Here is a 22,457-nt window from a genome sequence, read left to right on the forward strand (position 1 = left end):
CCTTGACCGGACTCAGGGCTCCCTGTGGGACAGAGTCCTTATCTGCCTGCAGCTCTGGGACAGCTGAGGCCGTGGGCCCCGGGCGCTTTCTGTGGCGGGTGGTTCTGCGCCGTCTCCCTGCTGCTGGCTGCGTTCTAAGACGGCTTCTCCCCTGGAGAACCCCCAGGGTAGGGGCCCAGGGCCGGGGCCAGACCCACGGACCCCACTCGGGCCGCAGGCTCTCGGGCTGAGAAATGGCAGAGTTGTCCTCAGGGGCTCTGCCCCAGCCCCGGGCCTCCTCGGCGACGGTTCCCAAGTCCTTCCACTCTCAGGACCCTGTCCCAGGGACAACTCCGGAGAAGGCCCGCACCCATGGGGCTGGGCGGGGAGGCAGGCGGGGGCCGCCAGGCCTCACTCCCGGGAGCGGGGGCCAGGCCTGCTGCATGGGACCTGGGGCCCCTGCAGCCAGAGGCTTGTGTGGGAGGGTCCCACGGGCCGGCAGGACTGTAGTGGGCAGGGGTCCCCACAGCCTCGGCAGCTCCCTCAGATGCTGCCCTTCTCTCCGGGGGTCCCTCCCGCGTCCCCTAGCCTGTGGACACGTAGTCCAGGCCCACGGAGCAGGAGGGACCTCCCCCAGTGACCCCCGGAACCAGGCCTCCACCCCATGGCTAACCTGCCCTTGGCACTTGGAGAGGGGGCTGGGAGAGGCGGGGGTCAGAGAGCCCCTCCTGGCTGGGGTCCGAGAACCTTGGGCTGGGAGCTGGCCCAGCCCCAACAGTGGGAGGACAGGGAAGGCTTTCAGGGGCACTGGGTCCCCCGTGGAGACAGCGGCTCAAGGGACAAGCTCCCTCCCAGTGCCCCCGTGTGTGGACCCAGGGCCGACCCTCAGCTGTTGGGATCCGTTTTGGGGTGTGGCTGATGTTGTGGGTTGCCTTGTGTCCCCCAAAGAGATGCACCCACATCCTGACCCCGCTGCTCTGAATGGGACCTTATTTGAAAACAGGGTCTCTGCAGCTGTCCTCGAGTTGAGACGGGCCAAGCTGAAGCGGGATGGGCCCGAAGTCCACGGAGAGTATCCTGAGCAGAGACAGAAGCGGGCACGCAGACACACGGGAAGCCATGTGAGGGTGGAGGCAGAGACTGGGGAACCCCGAGAATGGCCAGCAACACCAGAAGCTGGGAGACGGTCGTCAGGTGGTCCCTCAGACTCCTCCAGGGGGAACATGGCCCTCCAATGCCTTGTTCCAGACCGCCAGGTCTGTGTTGTTCAAGCCCTCGGCATGTGCTGCTCTGGGTGGTGACCCCAGGACGCTGGTAGGGCTGAGGAGATACCGAGAAGCAGCTGTCTCCAGATGGGGATCGCCCCCTTCCTAGTTAGGGGGTGCCTGGTGGGGCTGAGGAGGGCCCCGCTCGGGGTCCAACCACACACCAGCTACCAGCCTGGCCTGCTGGTCCTGACCGCCTCCTGTCACGGTCCCTCCACCCCGCCTCTGCTCCAAGAGGCCCTCTCTAGTCTCCTTCCCTCTGTCCCTGTGTCCACCCCTGACTGCAGCTGTCCCCTGGGACCCCCCTCTGCACCTGCCACCCTTCCTCCTGTCCCTGCTTCCACGTCTGCTCTTGTAGAAAATCCTCATCTCGAATGGAGAAAGAAGATGTGGTTCAGATATACAGTGGAATATTACTCAGCCGTCAAAAAGAATGAAATCCTGCCATTTGCGACAAGGATGGAACAGATGCTGAGCGAAGTAACCGGAGAAAGACAACCATCACATGATCTCACTCACGTGTGGAATTTAAGAAACAAAACAGGATTATAGGGAAGGGAGGGGAATCAAACAAGACAAAATCAGAGAGGGAGAAAAACTGTAAGAGACTCTCGATCGTAGGAGACAAACCGAGGGCTGCGGAGGGCAGGAGGCGGGGCATGGGGTAACCAGGGGACAGGCATGGAGGAGGGCACGTGATGGAGCCCTGTGTGTTACGTAAGACTGATGACTCACTGACCTCTATCTCTGAAACCAATTTTAAAAAGATACAAAAATTTTAAAAAATAAGGAAATCGAAAGTTTATAAAAAGGAAGAAAAATAAGCCCTCTTTGCAGGCTTCCCTGGTTGCCTGGGTTCCTTTCGGAGGCTCGGATCCGCCCACCCCCCGTGTGCAGCCCTGGGTCGGGCGGGCTCCGTGTCTACGCCCACCAGCAACCCGCTGGATCCGCAGGTGCATGTGGCCCCGGTCGGACCGTACGCCACACCCTCGGTCATCTTACAGCAACACGCTCCCTTTTCCAGATTCCCCGGCCCATCTTCTTCACCCCTGCCCATCCCACGGGCTCCCTGGTCCCCCTTGCCCCAGCCACAAGCCCTACCCCACACGAGTGGAGGAACCAGGGGGAGGAAGTCCCCAGTGGAAGTCCCACGGGGAGGAAGGAGGTGGCCTGGCCATGGGGACGCCCTCCTACTGCTTCAGTCGCGGCATGGAGGGCCTGCGTCAGGGTCCTGGACCCTCCTGGGGAAGGTCGCTGTCCTTGAGATTTAGGCGGGGAACCGCCACGTGCTGGCCATGCACTCGCCACGTGCTCCGGGCCTCCTGGGGCTCTCCGTGGAGGGCAGAGTCCCATTCCCACGTGGCTCCCATGACCACACACTCGGTGGCTTCACGCACACAGATGTCTCCTCTTCCAGGCTCCTGGGTCCGAGGTCCCGCAGGGTCTCAAGGGGCTAAAAGCAGGTGTGGGTGGGGCCGGATCCTCGTGGAGGCTCCAGGGGGTCTGCTCTCCAGCTTCTAGAAACGTCTACATGCCTCGGCTCACGGCCTTTCCCCCACTCCCAGCCAGCCTCTCTCTGACCTGGACACTCCTTCCTGCCTCTTCCTGTGAAGGGACCCTGGCAGCTCAGGGCCTGCCCGGAGGATCTAGGACACCTTCCCACCTTCGGGTCAGGGAGTTGGCGACCTGAAGTCCCCTTTGCCGTGGAAGGTAACACATTCCAGGAGGAGGATGTGGACAGTTTGAGGCCGCCACTCTGCCGCACGGTCTCAGCTGACCCGCAGGCACGCACGAGCCTCTGGCCTTGCCAAGGACACAGAGGATCCTCCCTGCCCGTCCCCTCACCCCTGCTCGCCTTGTCCACGGCGCCAGGCCTGCGGTGGCCCCAGGAGGATGGCCGGGACACAAGCTGCCCATTGTGATTCCCTGGGTGGATACCGCAGAGCCTGGCAGGCCGGTGGCTGGCGTGCTCCCCGCCTGGTAAACAGGCCTTGTGTTCCGGCAACCAGGTCCCCACCCTGCCCTGGGCTGGCCAAGACCAGACTCTGAGTCTGGCTCTCCCGCCTGCCTGCTTGGCCATGTGCTATCCCTTGGTCACCGTGACACAGGTGCCCTGAGCCGTCACCGGCATGTGATGGGGTCAGTGGAGCCCCCCTGGGGCGGGGTCAGCGGAGCCCCCCGGGGGCATTCATTGTAAAGCGTCCGTTGGCAGGAGGAGCGTGCCCTTGAGGGTCTGGTGGCCAGGTAGCAGGTGCTAGGACTTTCGGCTGTTGATGTCACTATTGTCACCAGCGATGGAGAGAGGGAGCCGGGGCGGCCGGGGCCTTGTGGGGAATAACAGTGGCTACCACTGTGGTCCCAGCGAGGCGCGGATCTGGAAGACATCGACTGGGGCCAGCTGGGCCGGATATGGGGCCTGGAAACCAAAGGAAGGGACGCGGAGCCCTGGCCCCTGGGCCAGCCCCCCTCCCGGCTGCATGGGCTCTGTGGTGTCACCTGTCCGGTGCGGCCACCTTTCAGCTTGTCCTGAGACCGCACCTCCTGCAGGAGCCAGAGGTCCCACTCTGATAAATCCGTTGTCCCCGAGGCTTGGGAATGAGGACAATCGGTGTAGGCCAGGCCCAGAGAGATGACGAAGTCCCACCCGTGGAAACAGCGTGTTTCTCCTGCAGAGACTCCAGACGGCCTGGGCTGAGCAGTCCACTCAGGGCGCCCGTCCAGAGTTCAGGGGACAGGAGAGGCTGAGCACGGGTCTGGCAGCCCTGGGCCAAGGGCTTGCCCTCTTTGGAAGGTCAGGAGCAGCTGACAGCAGAGCCCGGGGGAGAAGAGGGGAGGGGAAAACAGGGCGGGGCAGGGGGAGCAGAGGGGGAAGGCAGGCAGGAAGGGAAGTCAGCAGAGAGAGGCCTGGGCAGCTCTGGACTTCCTCCCCCACCCCGCCCCCACCACTGCTGTTTGGAGAGGACGTGGTATCCCCAGGAAGAGGGGTCTGTCTGCCCAGCAGAGCCTCCCAGCACCCCGGGGGGGAGCCAACGCAGGTTCCAGGGGCCACTCTGGATGTCCCCTCAGTCGTGGGCAAATCCCCATCGCAGCCAGGCCTGATTCCAACAGGCTCTCTCGAACCTGCTTGCCACCCCAGCTCTTAGAGCGGGGCTCTGTCTGGCCGAGGCCCTTGCTGTCTCGTAGGGCCCCCGGGGCTCCACGGGGCAGGCCGTGTCCCTGACCTCAGCCCAGATAAGGCACAGGTGCTGCCAAAGGCTTTCATGGGGGTTTTGCACACGTACTGCTGGGCCTCTCCAGGATGTGTGTGCTGTGCCTGGCACGCCACGAGACCGGCATCTCTCAGAATAGGACGCGAAGCAGATGGCCCACCTATGGCAGAGAGATTTGTTAACAAAAAGAGCACTTTCAGTGCTGCTGGCGGCGTTGGGGGAACCACGAGAACGTCGAGGGACCGGTGACAGAAGAAGCTGTGACGACCACCCCCAGGGTGAAGGACGGGGGTCACCAGAGCCAGGGCTGTGGTCTCAGGAAGACCAGCCGGTGGGACCCGTGCTCCTGCCGCCTGGTGGAGAACGAGCACCCCTCCCTTCTGCTCCATGCGAAGTCGTCGGCAGGAAGCCCCCCTGGAAGCCAGAGGCTGAGGGAGTCCGGTCGGCAAAGTCACCTACCGGGTGGACAGCTTCCTGGGGGCACGGTGGAGGCAGGGCAGAGGGGGGTGAGGTCTGGGATGAGAAAGTTTATGGAGTGAACAAGTGTCCAGTCATTGCCCCCAAACGGTAGCAGTTAGACAGTGATCATAAGGGTGCTGGCGGAGGTGACGGTGCAGGACGTGATGGCGGCGGAGGAGGGGCCGGTGGCCGTGATAATGACGACCCCCGCTGGAATCACGGGGAGCCCCGGCCCAGCGCGCCCCGAGCGACCTGCCGGCGCGCCGCGGTCTGCTGTCAGCTCAGCGTCCGTTTCAGCTCTGACTCTGCTCGTGCCGTGCCACACCATGATCCGGCATCCTTCCTGCCGCCATCAGACTGGCCGCCCGCACAGAGGGAAGCTGCCCGACCACAGGAGATCCGAGCCGGCCAGGACAGCTCGGAACCCGCCGCCTAGCCGCGGTTCCCGCCGACGGCCGCTGCATCCCTGGGCCGCCCCAGACCATGGAGCACAGGTCACACTCCCACGGACGCTCCGGGGCCCACAGCTCAGCCCCTCCTATGTGGGTGACCTATTTCCCAGGGCCCCCGGAGGGGCCTCCCCACAGGGTCCCTCCTGCCCCCAGTGCCCCCACAACCAGACAACGTGTGCTCCTCTTCCTGCCTCCAACCCCTTGGGTCTCCCTTCTCTGCCCTGGTCCTGGCCAGTGAGTCACTTCTCTGCCCACTGCAGGGCCGTGGGGCCGGGGGCCTGGGGTCGGGGGCCGCGGGGGCCGCGGGGGCAGGCCAGCACCCCACCGCGTGTCCGAGCCCAGCCCTGCCGCAGCCCGCACTCTGCTGCCGTCCTCCCGAGGACCCGGGTCCATGCAGGGCAGGTGCTCAGGGCCGAGCCCTTGCTGAACTGGGAGTCTCTCAGCATGACCGCACTCGGTCCCTTTTTAACCCAGTACAAACCCGCACACACAGATACACAGACAGCTGTGCACGCGTGCAACACTCACGAATACAGAAGACCTGTGTAACACGCCCATACGACACACTCTGCCCCTGGGGGTTGCAGCCCCCACGGAGGCAGCTGCAGAGGGGGGCACCTCATTGTCATTTCTTGCTGCTTTACAAGACGTTGACCCCCCGGCCATGTCCCTTTCAGACCCGTCCCCACGTGGCCGTCGGAGTCCCGGGATCGGCTCTGAGGGGCCCGGCCCAGCCTGCCCCAGGTGTCGGGGGGGCCATACCCTCCCCGCGGCTGGGGGCCGGTTCTCCAGGGGCTGCAGGGCTGGTGCTCGGTAAACGTTGCGTCACCGCGGCCCAGGTCTCTGAGCTAAATATGTCGTCCCCGGAGCACAGCGTCGCGGCAACCCCGAGGCCTTCCTGCAGCGCTCCAGGCTTGGGAGACCGGCCCGCCAGCTTCCGGCAGGCCGAGCCCCGGCCCTCCCTGCCTTCCCCCGCCACGGCATCCCCCGCGGAAGCGCTGCAGGCCTGATCCGAGTTCTCCCCGTTCCCGGGAAACCCCGCTGGCTCCGTCCCCGGAACACCCCGCGGATCTGCCCACGGCTCCCCGCGTCACACGGCGGCCTCCCACCGGCGTCCCTGCCGCCTCGCACCATCTGCGCTCCCCGCGGCCACTAGGGAGGGCCTGGCCACCCTCGCGGGCACCGCGGGCCCTCGGCTCACGGCCCCTCGCTGCCTCGTTGGACCAGCCCCCGCAGAAGGGGGTCCGCCTGCTCCCGGCCGTCCCCCCTCAGCCTGCCCGGCTTTTCACGAAGCCCTGAGCGCCTCTTGATTGACTCCTTTAATTCTTTATCCTCTTTTTGCTTTTTTCCCTGTCTTCCCACACTCGGGCACTGATTCCGTGAAGGCACGGGTTTGTCTGCTTTGCTCACTGACATACGGAGGAGGAAGCCGCGTCTGGCTCAGGCCTGGCCCATGGGAGGTGCTTGGTAAATATTTGCTAAGTGAATGAACGCACGCGGTGCACTTCTGTTTCCAGCCCAGCCGGGCCTCTGGAAACCCAGAAACACAGGCAGATCTGCAGAGAAGGAAGCCCTCACTTTCCGGGTTTGCGGAGGGTTTGCTGGCTAAGCACCATTTTTCCCTCCTCAAATCTCTCCACACCTCCTGCACGCCTCCTGCCTGGAGGGTTTGCAAGCAGCTGATCGGAAGACGGGCTGGCTTAGGGGAAGGGGGCTTTGGGGTAGGGCCGGAGCGCTGAGGCCCCAGGCTGTCCCTGCAGTTGGTGCTTCTGCAAATGCCTGGAATCCTGGAGCCGTTCCCACCCGGTCGAGCCGGGCCAGCTGAGCGCTGACTCCCCTTTAAGCTGGGCACAGGGGGCCCTGCCTGCCCCAACCTTCTGTGTCCGTCCTTGTTCTGGAGCCCGGAGGCCAACCTCGTGGGCATGGCAGGGCTGAGAGGGCCCCCCCCAGCCCTCCCTGGGGAGAGGCCCCCCCTCACCGTCACACGACAGATCACTCAGGCCACTCCGCGAGTCACAAGGCAGATTTTCCATTAGCGTCAAACGCCTGCGCATCCTGACCAGCAGCTGATGTGAGCGCAAGGGGAAAGCACTTTAGGTAACCTGCGTGCGGGGCTGGGGGGAAGGGGGTTCTCCAGGCCAGGCCCCCAAAGGGCGCTGTACCTCAGCATCAGGGGCAGGGATGGCGCTCTGAGCGCAGACCCCGGCACACCCCCCTGCGTCCTGCCACCGTCCCACCCACAGACACGGACCCTCTGCCAGGGTGAGTGCTACAGCCTGGGGGTACATGGCAGGAGGGGTCTGTGGTCTGCCGGTTGCAAGCGCCCCCTGGATGCCTCGACACCCCAAACATGTGCAGAGCACCTCCTGCGCTCCTAGCACCATGAGCTCTGTGGGAACCCCGGGCACGAGAGCAGGAGGCTGCTGGGGGAGGTGTGAGGTCCCAAAAGGCGAGATCTCCTGGGGTGACGTCAGCAGCCGTTCCCGGGCTGTCAGGGGCTGTGGCTTCCACCTGGCCCAACACAACGTCTTCTTTGTCTCTCTTTGCCTTCCTTCAGTGAAGCCTCCTCACCCTGTCGTGCCCTCACAACGGCTTCTGTTGTTGGTGGGACACCCTCACGGTCCCCAGCATGGTCACGGGATCTGGCTGGGGTCCCAAGACCTGAGGCCAGCCAACGAGAGAGCGGCGCTCCCCCACCCACAGAAACCAACTCAGTGACAGCCATGGGACCCAAGTCCACACAATCCGAACCCTGCCCGGGATTTTTCTAGAATGACCCTGATCCTCCAAGCTGGGAGTTCTGAGGACACCCTAGGCCTCGAGCTCCCAGGCCATCTTTGCCTTGGGGCAAAGCCAACCTCAGTGAAATCAAGTTTAGAGTCTGAATTAAGATGGTGCCCAGGGTTGTCTTGCCAGCGTCTAGATGCAGCTGTGCCTGAAGGCAGCTGCCTCCTACACTTTCCAGTTACGTCAACCAGCAAACTCTTCTTTCCTGAAATGAGCTTGGGTGGGGGTCCTGTCAGTTGCCACCGAAAAGGAATCCTCAGTACCACTGAGCGACGTTAATTCTCCACGTATTGAAACGGGGATCTATAGATGGTCATGGGGAGCAAACCAGTGAGAGGATACTGGCTCTGAAATGTGGGGGAGGGGATCTCAGGTTTAGGCAGATACATGTGCAGACCCCCCCCCCCAACCCTGCGTTGCCTCTGAAACTGCCCGTCTAGGCTGGTCCAACTGTTTCCTGAAGGATTTTTGCAAGCCACTAGAAGGGACCCTAATCACAGAACTAGGATCTGGGATTAAGATCAGCATAAAATATTTGCAAACCGTGAATTCCTTCTCCCAAGAATTGCCACAAACAGGGTGACAACCCTGGGCATGTTGGTGAGCTCCTCCAGTGGGGGGGCTGCTTATCCTCTAGACGTGCACCGCACCTGTCTCCCTTCCCCTGACCACCCCCCTGCGGCCCAGGGTCTGAGATGGAGCTAGCGTAGGAGAGCAGATCGTCGCCGTGGGGGCAAATTCCACAGGGGCCGCTCAGGGCCCTCCCGCCCAGGAGCCGGCGGGGGCCGGAGATGTCCGCGCCCGGGGGAGCCCAGAACAGGACAGCCATTTCTGGTGTTCTCCGACCCCCGCTGCAGCCCGCCTCCCCCGGGCCCTCCCAGAGCCGTAGCGCAGGAGGCAGCGTCGACAGACAGGAAAAGGGACCTTCTTCTCTCCAGCTCCTCCACTGACAGCGATGACACGGGCCAGGCAGGCGACGGACACCGGCTTTGTCCGTCCTCGTTCTGTGGCTCTCCACGGACAGATGGCCCGTGCAGCTGGGTGACCGTGCCTGCCCTCGGCCTGGGGCTGGCTGACCAATGTGTCGGGGGCCGTGGCCGCGGAGGGCAGGTGCGTGATGGAGCCCGGGCTAGTGCCGGGCGGCGGTGACGGGGCCGGTCACTGGACGAGCCGAAGGCGGGGTGTCTGAGGCGGCCTCGGGGCGGCCGCAGAGGGATGCACAGCCGGAGAGGACACAGGTGCCTTGGTGCAGAGCCGCGGGGGGTGGTGGAGACAAGGCGAATCCGGCTCCAAACTGCTGGGTCTGGGGCGATGGGGCGCCCCGAGAGCACGTCCCACCACACTGGGGGAGAGGGGCCTGAGCTCGGGACGGTCCGGGTGGGCCGTGTAATTGAGAATCTTTTAATGTCTGTTTATGGCCACTGTTCTCACTTGAGCAATTACGAGCGCGGAGGGAGGTGATTGTACCCGGGGTGGTCTCCGTGGGCGCAGGGCCCTGGGTGCCTGTTTCTGCCACTTAATGGGGAGGAGTCCTCTGGGTCCCGAGCAGAAAGTGACCTCAGACAGGAGCCCATCTCTGTCACGGGCCCAGGCTGCTGGCACTCAGGGCCCCGTTCCGGGGTGTAACCCACACACCCCCCCTCTCCTCTGGGGGCCAGAGCCTGAGCCCCCCACGTCAGCGAGGCTGTGCTCCCCCGAAGGCTCCAGGGCGGGTCCTGCCTGTCTGTCCTGGCTGCGGCCGGTTCCCCGGACTCCTCCGTGTTCCGTGGCTGTGTCCCATCACCCCAGGCTCTGTCACATGGCCTTCTCCCCATGTGTCTGCGTGTCCTCTTCCCACAAAGGCACCGGCCATCGGGGCTAGGGCACACCCGCATGCCTTATGGTCTCATCGTAATTGGGTTACATTTGCAAAGACCCTATTTCCACATAAAGGCACGACGTGATGTTGCACGTGTACACGAACTTTGGGGGCGGGACCCAGCTCAGTCCCGTCCGCCGTCCCACGGTCCCACACGACGGATGAGGAAACTGATCGAAAAGTGGAGGGTTTCAGGCTGGCTGGGATGGAGCTGGGACCACAGCCTGGGCCCCTCCCCGCCCGGCCTCCACCGCCCCACTTCCCTAGAAGCCCCGGCCTCCCGCGCTCGCCACCGAGTGCACAAAACTCTCCCTCCGGGATCCCCCTCCGGCCAATCCTCCGTTTCCCTCCAGTTCCCAGACCCACTGGCAAAGGGGGTAAAGTAGATGCAGTAGGTGGTGTGTGCTGGCTTTTGTCTCTGAAAAGGTAAAAGTATCACTATTGTGTGTTTATTTATATTTGCAAAAAATCAAAGCCGTGGAATGATAATTCAGAACTAATAAAAATGGTGATTTTGGAGTGGGCAGAGTCAGGGAGGGCAGTGAATCTTCACTGTTCCCAGCTTGGTACAGTGTTTGTGTCGAAAAGACACCCCAGGAGCAGTGGGGGGCTCAGTCGGTGGAGCGTCTGCCTTCGGCTCAGGTTATGATCTCAGGGCCCTGGGATTGAGCCCTGCATCGGGCTCTCTGCTCCGCAAGGAGGCTGCTTCTCCCTCTCTCTCTGCCTGCTGCCCCCCTGCCTGTGATCTCTCTCAATCTCAATCTCAATAAATAAAATCATAAGAAAGAAAAGCCACCTCACCCTTCTATCTCCCTTACCACGCACGCCGAACACTTTGCTTCTGACACTCTGTCACCAAATGTGGGGGCTCTGGTCCCCGCGACAAGCAATTCTGCACAACCCCAGCTGGATGTCCTATGATTTAACTCCATTCTGGCACCATCTGTGTGGAGACAGCATCAGATCCCGCAGATGGGGCCTCGGTCCCACAACACCCTGCCCCTGTCCCCCACCCCACACTCCCAACTTCAGATGCCAACCCGAGAATCAAGTCCCAGCGGACCCCTCAATTCCGACCACCGGCGACCAATCAGGGCTCCACGACCCCGCCTCGGTCGGAGGAATCTGCCAGAGCAACTCACAGATCTCAAGGAAACACGTTTGCGGGTTCGTTGTATAATAAAGGTGTGATAAAGGTTTCAGGTGAACAGCCAGATGGAGAGACATCGGGGGAGGGTCCGGGAGGGTCCCGGACCCAGGAGCTTCCGTCCCGTGGAGTTGGGGTGCGTCACCCTCTCCGTGTGGACGTGTGCCCCCAGCCGGAAGCTCTCGGGACCCCGTCCTGTGGGGATTTATGGGACTTCCTCACGCAGGCCAGGAACAGCTCATGGACCCCCTTCCCTGCCCCTCCCTGTCCCTGGATACCCGGTGCGGGGAGGGGCGGACCTAAAAGTTCCAGCGTCCAGTCACCGCTGCTCTTTCTGGAGACCAGCCCCCACCCAGGGGCCGTCCAGGAGCCCCGAGAGTCACCTCATTAGGACAGAAGATGCTCCCAGAGCGCTTGTCACGCGGGGAATGAGGAAGGCTCCAGGAGCCCCGTGCAGCCCCCGGGGGGCAGGAGGGCGGCCCAGAGACCAGGGCAGAGATTCCCTGTGATCTCACAAGGTTTGACTTTAGAACTATGTAGATGTTTTCATATTCAAAAAATAAACTTAAACTGAAAAAGAAGTATCCTTACCAAAAATACCCCACCAATTTCTATAAATTTATATTAAGTTTGTAACAAAACCAAAGAAAAGATTTATTTCAAAGGACTTTGGAACATTGTATTTAGGTTGTTTTTAATGGGATTTTTTTAAGGACAAAAAGCAATGAAGAAGTTATAAATATCATCCAATAAGTCTTACTGTCAGAGTGAAATCTGACATTATTATTTGGAATTTAGTGTATTTCCTAAGATAATGCCTGTAAGTAAGCAAACGAATGTTGGAGGAACCCGTTATCGGTGTGAGAGGAGATGTAGAGGAATCAGAATCAGATCGGTGCCACACGGACCCGCAATCCTAAATGTGAACTGAAAGTGTTACTGTAGTCTCGTGCTGTAAAAATGTTTCCTAGCACTGGTTCCCGCACCAGACAGACAGGAAGCAATGACAGCAAAACCCAGTGCCGAGGACCTGCATTTGGGTCTCTGACACCTTGTCCCCCTTTTAAAAAGCTCATGGGTGAGATGCAGACACTGTGGACCTGAGACCCGTCTTATGCCAGCAAGAAGGAAAGCGTCAGGGCCGCTCGAGGTCCCACCACCGGCCACAGGACAGGTCTCTCCCCAACAGGACCCTGGTCACCTGACCAAACACGTTTATCGTATGCAGCCCTGTGGCCCCCAACAAGAAATTAAGAAGAAAAAAATTTTGAACCAAACTCGCTCTGTTGGAGGAAGTTTTCGTCGGGATCCCTTTCTCCAGAACCAGTAACCGAGGGGCAAAACGAAATGGATTCGGCGTGACCCCATCTTCCTGTAATGTGAGCCCCCTTCTGGGGGTAAGAGCCCGAGGGGACAGCCGGGAAGGCTCTTCTGCCCAAAACAGCACCAGCAAATCAACCTAGAACCAACAATGGGACGTGGAGGCCCAGCGTCCGTCCAGGCCTCACAACGCGATGACTCAGGCCACCCTGGAGGTCAGGCTCTGCAGCTCCGAGGGACCGGGCTCTGCCGCCCACACCCCTGCTGGAGCTGGCCGCTGTGCCTGGGCCGGGGCACCTGCTGCGTGTGATGGAGGCTTCAGACGGAGATGCCCACTGGGGGAATCCCGGAGGAAGGGGATGGAGGCGTGGGATGTCCACACTGATGACAAGGGACACCTGAACGAGGGACTCGGGACCTGGATTCTCAACTACGTCTTGGCACGAAGGAGCAGAGGGAGGATGGCTCCAGGACAGGAACTGGAAGAGACCCAACACGCCGATGCCTGTTGGGCATCGGGGGCGGAGGGGTCGTCCTCTGTCCCACAAACCAGCGTGGAGTCGCTGGTCCTGCGGCCGGCACCGAGAGGCCAACAGTGGTCAGCGCGGCAGCCCATGGGGCTGAGGCTGGAGGAGAGGCTGTGCGTGTGCGTGCGCGTGCGCCGGCCCCAGGAGGAGAGCGGCTGACCTGCTTTGTGTATGTTTGGACATTGTCACGCTGGAAAGAGGTGAAGCTCTGGGCGCAGGTCGGGCCCTCCTCTCCGGCTGCTGGCAGCCCTGGGTCATTTCGTGAGAGTAGAGGGAAGCGCTCCTGGTCCCCAGGGCTCTCCTGGGTCTGTCTGCACGCGGTGACCTGCTTCTGCGTGCATCACTGTGCACAGCTCCGGGAACAGCTCCCTGACCCAGAAGAAGCCGGGGGAACCCAGGACAGAGGCCAGGAGCTGGATAATTCCCACAGAGACAGGGTGGCTGGGGATAGAGCCGGGACTCCGGGGTGTCTCTGCCACGAACACCCTCCTTGGATCCCCATCCAGGCATGGCCAAGGACCAGGCTCATGAGCCTGGGGCCACCAGACTCTGCCCTCCCGGCTCCGGCCCCCTCCCTGCTGGCTCGTGCCCGGGGCTCCGGGCTCGTGTGTCCCGATGGGGCTCCTTCCGTGTCCCACGCGCCTTCTCCCAGCAAGGACAGCACCGCAGGCCGGCGGCGCAGGGACCCAGCACACTGGGGCGTGGGGCAGGCGGCGATTCTGAAAGGACACCCTGAGCTTCAGCTCGACACTTCCCGGCCCGGCGCCTGCTCTCTGGTGACCGCGATGCCACGCGCTGGGCCTGGGAGGAGGGGACAGACCGGCATTTAAAAGCAGGCAGGGGACATAAAGGCGTCCGTGGATTCCAACTGAAAATTTAGCCTCAGGGAATTACCTTGCAAACGCGCACGTTCTTTTAAGACTTATTAATGACAGTTGTTACACATCTACGATCGGAAAACTCGGAGAACAGTCCGGATTTCCTAAAGGACAGTTACGAAGGACAGCAGCTCCCCACCGTGATCATATTCTATGATATGAGCTAAGCTGGAAGGGAAGACTCGGGGAATTTTTAGAACCGATGTCTGATGCTGATGGAACCGATGGAACCGAAGGTCATCTCTGCTGCTGTTCTGCACGTCTTCCCGTATTGCTGGACGGCTGGTGTTTCATTGTCCGCGCCTGCCGTCCGCCGAGCCTTCCAACCAGAGCTCCGTGCGCGTGTGACTGACGTTGCAGAAAAGGAAACTGAGGCTCCACACTGAGCTGATCGGACGGTGAGCAGCCGCGCCGCTGGCATCCAGGCCCCAGACGCCCTACGAAATCGGGGCCCTCGCTCGCGAAGGAGCAGCTTGCGCCTCCCCCTCAGCGCCTCCCCTGAGGTCCGCCGGGGCAGAGCCCAGGAAGCCGTATAGCCCAGTGCACAGGGTGATGAGGTGCTGCTGGGCATCACGGTCAGAGGGGCCTGGAGTCCCCACCCATACGGTCACAGGGAAGCGGCCACCAGGAGCCAGAAGATCCAGGGCCTGAGCCCGCCCCGCTGAGCGCCCGCTCCCTCCGCTCCGGTCTGTGCTTACACACAGCCCGGAGAGGACACTCACACCCACGGTCTCCCCGATCCTCAAAGTGGGCACTTCCCGAGAGAACAGGGTGGGCTCCGAACACGGGTCTGTGCCCAGCGAGGTCCTGTGAGTTCCCGTGAACAACAGAGCCGGGCACGGAGGCCGGTCACACCCCAGGTGATGGTTCCCAAGGGACCCGAAGGACCAGGACCTTAGCTGAGTGCCTGCTTGAAGCCTGGTTCAAAATGAGGGGGTGGGAGGGGTCGCTCCCTGCCCTGCCTGGCCTGACACTGACCCAACCTTGGTCCCCGGGGAGAGGGAGGGGTCAGGTCGCCCCAGGTCGCCCCAGCTCTGCCCTTGCTGGGGGGTGGTCCCTCCGGCAGAACCAGAATGTTGGCTGCCCATTGAGGGAGGGAAGGGGGCTGCTCTGAGGTTTCGTGGGGCGGACGGAGCCATCTCAGCCCCCCTCGTCCAGAGATGCAGCGTTCCTGCTACAGCAGCGGCCCGGCCCGTGGACGGACTCTCCGGATGCCGCGGGTTTCCTGTCCGGAAGGCCAGGCTGACGTCAGGGTGTGTGGGGACTCAGCGCTCCAGGCCTGGGTGAGGCAGGGCAAGTCCAGAGCCCGCGCTGGCTCCCTCGGGGACCCATCGGTAGAGAAGGCCAGGTGGGGGGGTGAAGAGGGGCTCTGAGGCCCCCCCAGCTTCCGGGGCTCTGGGGACACCGTGCTACTCCACACCGTCTGAGCGGTACCGGCACAGCGTGCGGGGGCCCCGGGGCGTGCCGAGACCGCCTGACACTTTGGGGGGCCTCACCGTGCCCTCCCCAGAGCAGCCCGCGGCGTGGATGGCAGGACCCCTGTCTGAGTGTGGGACCCCGGTCGGGGAGAGCTGTTCGCTCTGACCACCTGGTCGTGTGTGCGTGTGTGTGATGCGTGCGTCCCCGTGTGCACATGTGAGGTGTGTACACGCCTGTGTATCTGGGCATGCGCCCCTCCCCCAGGGTGTATGGAGAAGGTTTGGGAGCCTCACAGCTGCCCGGGTGGAGTGGAGCCTACTGGACTCGGGAGCCACGCCTTGCACACACACACACACACGCACACAGGCATGCAGAAACACGTGCGCACACGCGCACGTGCACACACGGCTGTGCCAAGGGTGGGGGAGGCACCGAGGTGAGGTGGGGGCCGGTTCACAAGTTGGAAGCACGGGGACCGCGGGGACCATGAAAGGGACCCGGAGCCCCGCCGAGCCACGGGCGACATTTCTATCTCCCTCCGCTTCTACCCTGCTAAAGTCCTGGCCCAGCCAGAAACCACGTGACGGGTCCCTGTGCAGAGGGAGCAACCAGGAAGACCGACGGGGTGCCACGGGGGCAGCAGTCAGAGGGGGACACTGCTGGAGACACACCACCGGGTCTCCGGCTGGCCTCATCTCCGCAGGGTGGGGAGGTCGGGGGTGACTGTGCCCTACCCTGGTGGACAGAGGAAGCCAGAGTCCCACCCCCACCCCGTGCACCCCCGGCACAGCTGGTGGGGCTCCCGGGCCGTACCCTTTCACACGTGCCCTTCCGGGATAGCAGCCCGCACAGAGGGGCCTCGAGGTCAGCAAGGAGCTGGATCCGTGTGACCCCCGCGGGGGACGCCGATGGCCCGGAGAGGCACGGAGGAGCACAGCCCCGATGCTGTGCTCTCAGACTTCTGGCCTCCAGGCAGCCCGGGAACAGATTTCGATTGTTTTAAGCCCTGCATTGGTGGCCCGTGGTCGTGGCCATCTCCACGCTTGCACATAAAGCTGGAGGCTCAGTGGCTTAGACGCTCGTGGACACGCACAGGAGGTGAGGACTCTGGTCCCTCCGGGCAGGAGAAGCGCACAGCCAGAGTTCGATCTGTTCTGTGCGGGCAGCGTAGCAGGACCACCTGACCTCTCCGTGTGCAGAGGGCTTCGGATGGGGCAGACCTTTCGCTGGGGGTGGCCTGAGGTGGGCCGTGCACTCCGTGGGCTCCAGCACCTGAACGCTGGACGCAGCAGGACAGCCCAGCCAGAGCCAGGGCCAGGGATAGCCGGCAGTGGAGGCGGCCAACATCCTCTTCCCAAGGTCAACTCGTCTTTGGGAAGAGGATGTTCAGGAAAGCCCCAGACGGAGCTCGTGCCCCCGGACTCGTCCAGGGCAGTCTCCCCTTGTCGCCCCGTGGGGCTATCACCTCAGAGCTTGATGTCTCCATGCTGTCCCTGCTCAGACAAGCTGGGGCCCTTCCGTGGACCCACCCCGTTGAGCAGTGGGGACCCTGGGTCTCTCACTGGAGAGGAGCTCTGCAGGCCTCTCCTCTCTGTCACTGCCTCCAAGCAGTCCTCCTGGACTGCTAAAGTGCACCTGTCACTGCCCATCCTATCACCGTGCTTATTGGGCAGGCAGCACTGGGCTTCCAGTCCAGCTCCTGTGTGACCTTGGACAAGTTGCCTAGCATCCCCGTGCCTCTGGATTGCAGGCCCTGACCTTGAAGTGACTCAGACAGCTAAGGAGCTCAGGATAGCACCCGCAGCACGACGGGCGGCCAACACTGTGTTGTCCCGGGGGGTGGGCCTCTGCACCAGACCACGGCGCCCCTGCTTGAAGCCGCCCCACTCCTGCCCCGCTACAGGTCCGTCCCCGGGAGTCACAGGAAACAGCTGGGAAGGTGCAGCCCCTCCAGGCCCCCGCAGGGTCCTGGGAAGCAGCCCAGGAATCTGGGTGACCCTGCCTGGCTCCGATGTGCGGGCAGACCCACCCCTGCCCCCACGTGGGCTGGCGTTTCAGGGTCCCCTCCCAGGCCCATGCCAGGGGACACAGGGCGGGCCTCCCTGTGACATTGCCAGGAGGGGCAGTGGGGAAGGCTGTGGGAAGGGGGCAGGCACCCCCAGACAGGCGTGCAGGGAAGCCATTCCCTCTCCCCACCCCGGGGGACCCGGGCCACCTGGGCAGTGACACAGTTGGTTTGAATCTGCAGCGAAGGGGACGCGGAGCAAAACCACTGAAAGTGCAGCTCTGTGTGGCTCCCGGGCCCCCAGCAGCGCCTCCTCCCAGAACTGGGCAGGTCGCAGGCTCTGGCTGGCTCCCCGGGGCAGCAGGAAGCCGTCCAGCTCTGCGGCGACCCGCTGCCTTAATGACCGACGCGGCCGCTCAGCAGCCAGGCCGGCCGGCTGCTAGTGCGAAGCCAGGCAGACAGAGCAGACCATTACAAAGCGACACAGAGGCTTTCGCCTGTGGCCCAGGGCGGGTGAGCCAGACGGGAGGCGAGGCAGGGCGCACACTCTTGGCAGGACACCCAGCTCGTGTCCTCGTGAGCGGGCCACAGCACAGGACTGGACGTTTAGGGCCTGGGGGGCAGGGAGCAGATGGGACTGAGTCACGGCAGATGAGAGGTCGCCGTCCGAGGACAGAGTAGGTGACCCACATTGTCTTCAGGGTCTGTCCGTCCGTCCCTCCGTCCCTCCGTCCGTCCATCATCCATGCGTCCGTCCATCATTCAGTGAGCAGGTACTCGGTGCCAGGTGCTGTCCGAAGTCCTAGAGACCCAGCAGAGAACGAGCTGAAAAACCCGGGGGCCAAAACACAGACGACCTCGGGGACCAGGCGATGATGCAAGCCAGCGGAGGGCACGGCGCGGCACCGGTGTCGCCGGTAACAATGACAACACGCAGGCTGGCTGTGCCCCTCTAGGCTGTGGCTCTTGCACCTGGCAAGGCCGTGAAACGACGGGGCACTTGTCGAGGTGCGGGCATCTACTCTGCGTCCATACAGTGTCACCGAGGCACCGAACCACAAACCGGGGGCAGGGCCACGATGGTGGATTTTTAAGGCACTGCCTGAGGCTGTGAGGGAAGCCTCCACCTCCAGGGAGTGGAGGGGCCGCAGGTCCTGGTGGCCTTGCTGAGACCCTGTCCTGAGAACCCACTTCCTGAGGGCAGCTCACGGATGGAGCTTGGAGGCAGCATTCCCGGGAGACCCCGCACCCCCACGCAAGCCTGGAGGCCTTCCTGGGGCCTGGCCGGACCTTCCTGCGCCCTCCGGCCTCCCCTTCACTTTGGGTCAGACGCAGCTATCCACGGCTTTTCCGGCCTCCCCAGCCTTCTGCCCCACGCCTGCTCTCACGGGGGCTCCCCCAAACCAAACCCAGCTTGGGGTCCGGCTTCCGGGGCGGCCCAGACTAGCACACCCCTGCATTATAGGCGCAGCCCGTCTCAGACCGGAGTCTGCTGGGTCCTGCAGGTCCCATGAAGTGTGATGAGAAGTCACAGTCCTTCCATACACTGGCCTTGTGTCTCTGGACAACCCTGGACCCTTCCCGGGGCCTTGCTTTCTAGAGAAAATGCTGGGTCGGATGTTCTCCAAGCAGCTTCCAGCTCTCGGCAGGGAACCACCTGCGCTCTGGTCTCTGGCCTCTGGAACCAAGGGTGGGCGGGGGGGGGGGGGCTCCACCAGAAATGGGAGAAGGGTCTGTTCTGAGAAACGACGCCCCGGGGACTTCCTAGTCTGTCTCCCTGGGGCCGGAAGGTGTTCATGGGGGAGCACTGCGCCGGGTCCTGCCCACCAGCACCCCAGGACAATCTCCTCCTGCCTCAGCGCACCGTCACCCAAACCTCCCTCGAGCGCAGTTAAATCCGTGGGACTGGCCCTCGTGCAGATCACAGGGATGACCCCTCCCTGGCACCTGTGCTGCCCCCAGACCCTCCCTGCTTCCCTGTGATGTGGGCGACCTGTGACCATCCTGGTCCTTGCAGGAACCGTACCTACAAATGCCGGAGCTCTGCCCCCGAGGTTCCAAGACACCGTGGCTGCGACACGAGCCGTCCGCGTTCAAACCCGATCCTGGGGGGGGACCCTGCTCATCTGTCATCAAAAGTGTCCCACCGTGGGTCGGGCCAGGGCACGAGAAATACGGAAGATCAGGGTAAGAGCGCGGAGGGGCGTGTGGTGGGCACAGGGGGCCGCGAGGGCCAGGGCGCGTGTCACGGTGCCACCACCTGGTCAGGACCGTCGTAACCACTCCCCAGGCTGGCTGTCCTGTCCTGCCTCGGTGTCCCCGCGTCCAGCTGTGAGCACCAGGATCTGGACGACACGCCAGTGGCTACCCCATGTCCCAGGGGGTCATGCCTCAGGCTCCCACAAGTCACCCACGAGCCTCATGGCACAGCTCAGAGACGAGATTCCTCCAGGGCTGGAACCCATGTGCCTGTCTCTTTGTCACAAGCCTCTCCGCATATGAAATATAAAGCCGGGGGCTGCCAAGGACACAGCTTGACCGAAAGACAGGAGTCGGGGTGCAGGGGCAGAGGCTCCCTTTAAGTCCAGCTGGAGGCTTGAAGCCACCACGACCAGATGTCCTCCTGCCCACGGGACCGGCACTGCAGGGGCAGAGGCTCCCTTTAAGTCCAGCTGGAGGCTTGAAGCCACCACGACCAGATGTCCTCCTGCCCACGGGACCGGCACTGCCCCCAAGGATGGACAGTCCCGAGCCCGAGTCTCCAGGCGGCTCATGGAGTGGTCCTCCCGGCCCCTCGGGAGGGTCTGGCTCCGTCGCCACGCCCCCCTGGTGCCTGCGGACACCCCGTCCTGCGTTCAGGGGGACAGACCGTGGTCCTCTCCCCGCTGTGGACCAGGACCTCTGCCATCTGGCCCACTCCATTCCAAAAGCCCCACCTGGACCTTTTATGGACAAGGTCGCCCCAATGGACACGGTCACCACTCCAGTGGTCTCCGGCTCTGAACTTGCTCAGTGTGTCCTTCCAACAAACGCCACCGAAAACCCGAGGGCCACGGGCCCCGTGCTTTCCCTCAAACCCACCTACTGGCTGTCAGGGGACCCGCTGCCACACCCACTAATACACAGGGCCACGGTCCCCTCCCCCACGGCCTGCTCCGAGCACCTCCGGCCCCCACTCCGGGCTGTCACAGGGGCTCCAGACCACAGGCCTCCTCACGGCCTGCTCACACCAGCAGGGGTCCGTGAGCGACCTTGTCTGAGACGTTTCTCGGGAGTCTGTCCGCGGCTCACCGCCTCCCGCTCAGGAGTCCCCTTCTCGAGCACCACTGGCCGTCACACCGGGCTCCGCTGACCCCGCGGCCCGGCCTCTCCCTGAAGCCTGCGGGGATAACCTGCCCACTGCGTCGCATGTCTGTGGGGGCCCCAACCCCGCACCGGGCCAGCCTCCAAGCCCCACAGCCCTGACGGTCCTGGCGGGTCCCTCGTTCACTTGGCAGGGAGCAGGGGGCTTCCGGCCCCGGGGCTAGCTCAGGTCCCGTCACTCCGCTTCCTGGAGCCTCGCTCACATCTCGGAGAGAGGCTGAGGACAGAGAGGCAGGCAGAGCTGGGGAGAGACCCCACACCCTCCGTGGGGGAAACAGAGGCCAGCGATAATGACCGCCAGATCTTTGCCGGCATTTCTCGAACCTTCCTGAGGCTCCAGATGGGCGTTTGTTGGCTGCCCAGGATAAGAACCCGTGCCGGCATCACAAAACCCTTTCTGGAGGGCCCAGGGGCTTGCTGACCCACGGCCTTCAGTCCTGCGGCCGCACCAGGGACCGTGGGGCTGCGGGCCGGTGTCTCCTGGTGGGATCAGCTGCTCTTCCCTGAGCGCGAGGGACGTCAGGATGGGCTCCTCCGGGTGAGCGAAGGGCCCTGAAGGCATGCGGGCAGGTCCACGTCGGGGCGGGACCTGAGGAGGGACAGGTCAGGTGTCCCGGTGGCCCATGCCCCTGTCTTAGGAGACCCGTGGTGGCCGGCGCGCCCACAGGACAGACCGCCAGGATCCCGGGCCGTGGAGCAGGTCAGGGCATCTGCACACCGACATGGGCCACCTTCCCCGGGCTCCGATCGGACAGAGAGAGTGCGGGTCTCTGGGCTTCGGCTGCTCAACATCCTGGGGCCATAGACGCCCCTGGAGCTGGGCCTGCCCAAAGCGGCTTCAGCCAGTTCACACTGCCGGCTTCACGCCGTCTCCATCTCGGGGGAGCCCCCTGAGGAGAGGCAACGGGGTCAGGGCCTTCGTGCAGGGAACGGGGCACGATTATGCCCAGAGCAGGGGCCACGGGCCTAGGGGGGCTCCCCCAGACTTCATCCAAAAGGGGGCTCCTGAGCTCACAGGGACAGAGACCCAAAAGGAGGCTCGACCGAGGTAGTACGGAGCCATCGGCCGCTCAGCCGGTCAGAGCGCACACAGGGGCCCTGGGCTCCCAGAGCTGAGGCCCACACCTCGTCCCCTCCTCCTTCCCACCTTGCGATCTCCAGTGTCCGGCCCGAATGCTTGGGACACCGCCACACCGTGCTCGGGCTGGGGGTCCCCCGGCCACGTCCCGCTCGCGGCTGCAGGGACAGCCCCCCCCCCCACCTTGGCCCTCTACCCCACCGGGAGCTGCCCCCAGCCCCCTGGCGCGTGTCCTTACCCTGGAGAGTCTGCAGGACCCTCCAGTCTGTCCTCCTGGCCTGGCCACAGCTCGCGCGCTCGCCCCACAAAGGCTCCCGGAGGCCCCCAGGCTGGACGGCCAAGGCCACCGATGCCTCTGTTGGCTCAGAGGTCACTCTTCCTGTTTGGGCCTCGGAAGTTACAGCCTCAGGGCCCGGCTGCCCTGCGCCCAGCCTGCAGGGACCCGCCCCCCCACCCCCTCCCCACTCCCCGGAGCGTGTGAACACCTCGGGCCAGGAAGCCAGGTACAGGGGCCGCGTGCCCCGGGAGGAGGGCCTGGACGGCGTGGCCCCTGCTGGCAGCTGCAGCTGTGAGCCAGTCTCCAGGGCTGAACTCTCCGGCCTGGGGCTGGGTTGCTCCTAAGCATGGGAAACCCAAACCCCTGGGAGTCGGGGGTTGGAAGCCAGGGTGCGGGGCAGGCCACCAGCCCAGCCAGCTCCCGCCCCAGAGGAC

The 22,457-nt window shown here is 63.5% G+C and overlaps 1 long non-coding RNA gene across 1 annotated transcript; it reads right to left on the reverse strand.

Annotated features, from left to right (window-relative positions):
• Positions 1-13,913: 13,913 nt before the first annotated feature.
• LOC309860040 lies at positions 13,914-22,172 on the reverse strand. The gene is made up of 2 exons (XR_014309111.1): positions 21,985-22,172; positions 13,914-18,107 (listed from the first exon to the last, which is right to left on the reverse strand). It is a non-coding gene; the product is annotated as an uncharacterized lncRNA (long non-coding RNA).
• Between the last annotated feature and the right edge of the window lie 285 nt (positions 22,173-22,457).

Source organism: Mustela nivalis (genome assembly GCF_964662115.1).
Source record: "Mustela nivalis genome assembly, chromosome: 1".
NCBI lineage: Eukaryota > Metazoa > Chordata > Mammalia > Carnivora > Mustelidae > Mustela > Mustela nivalis.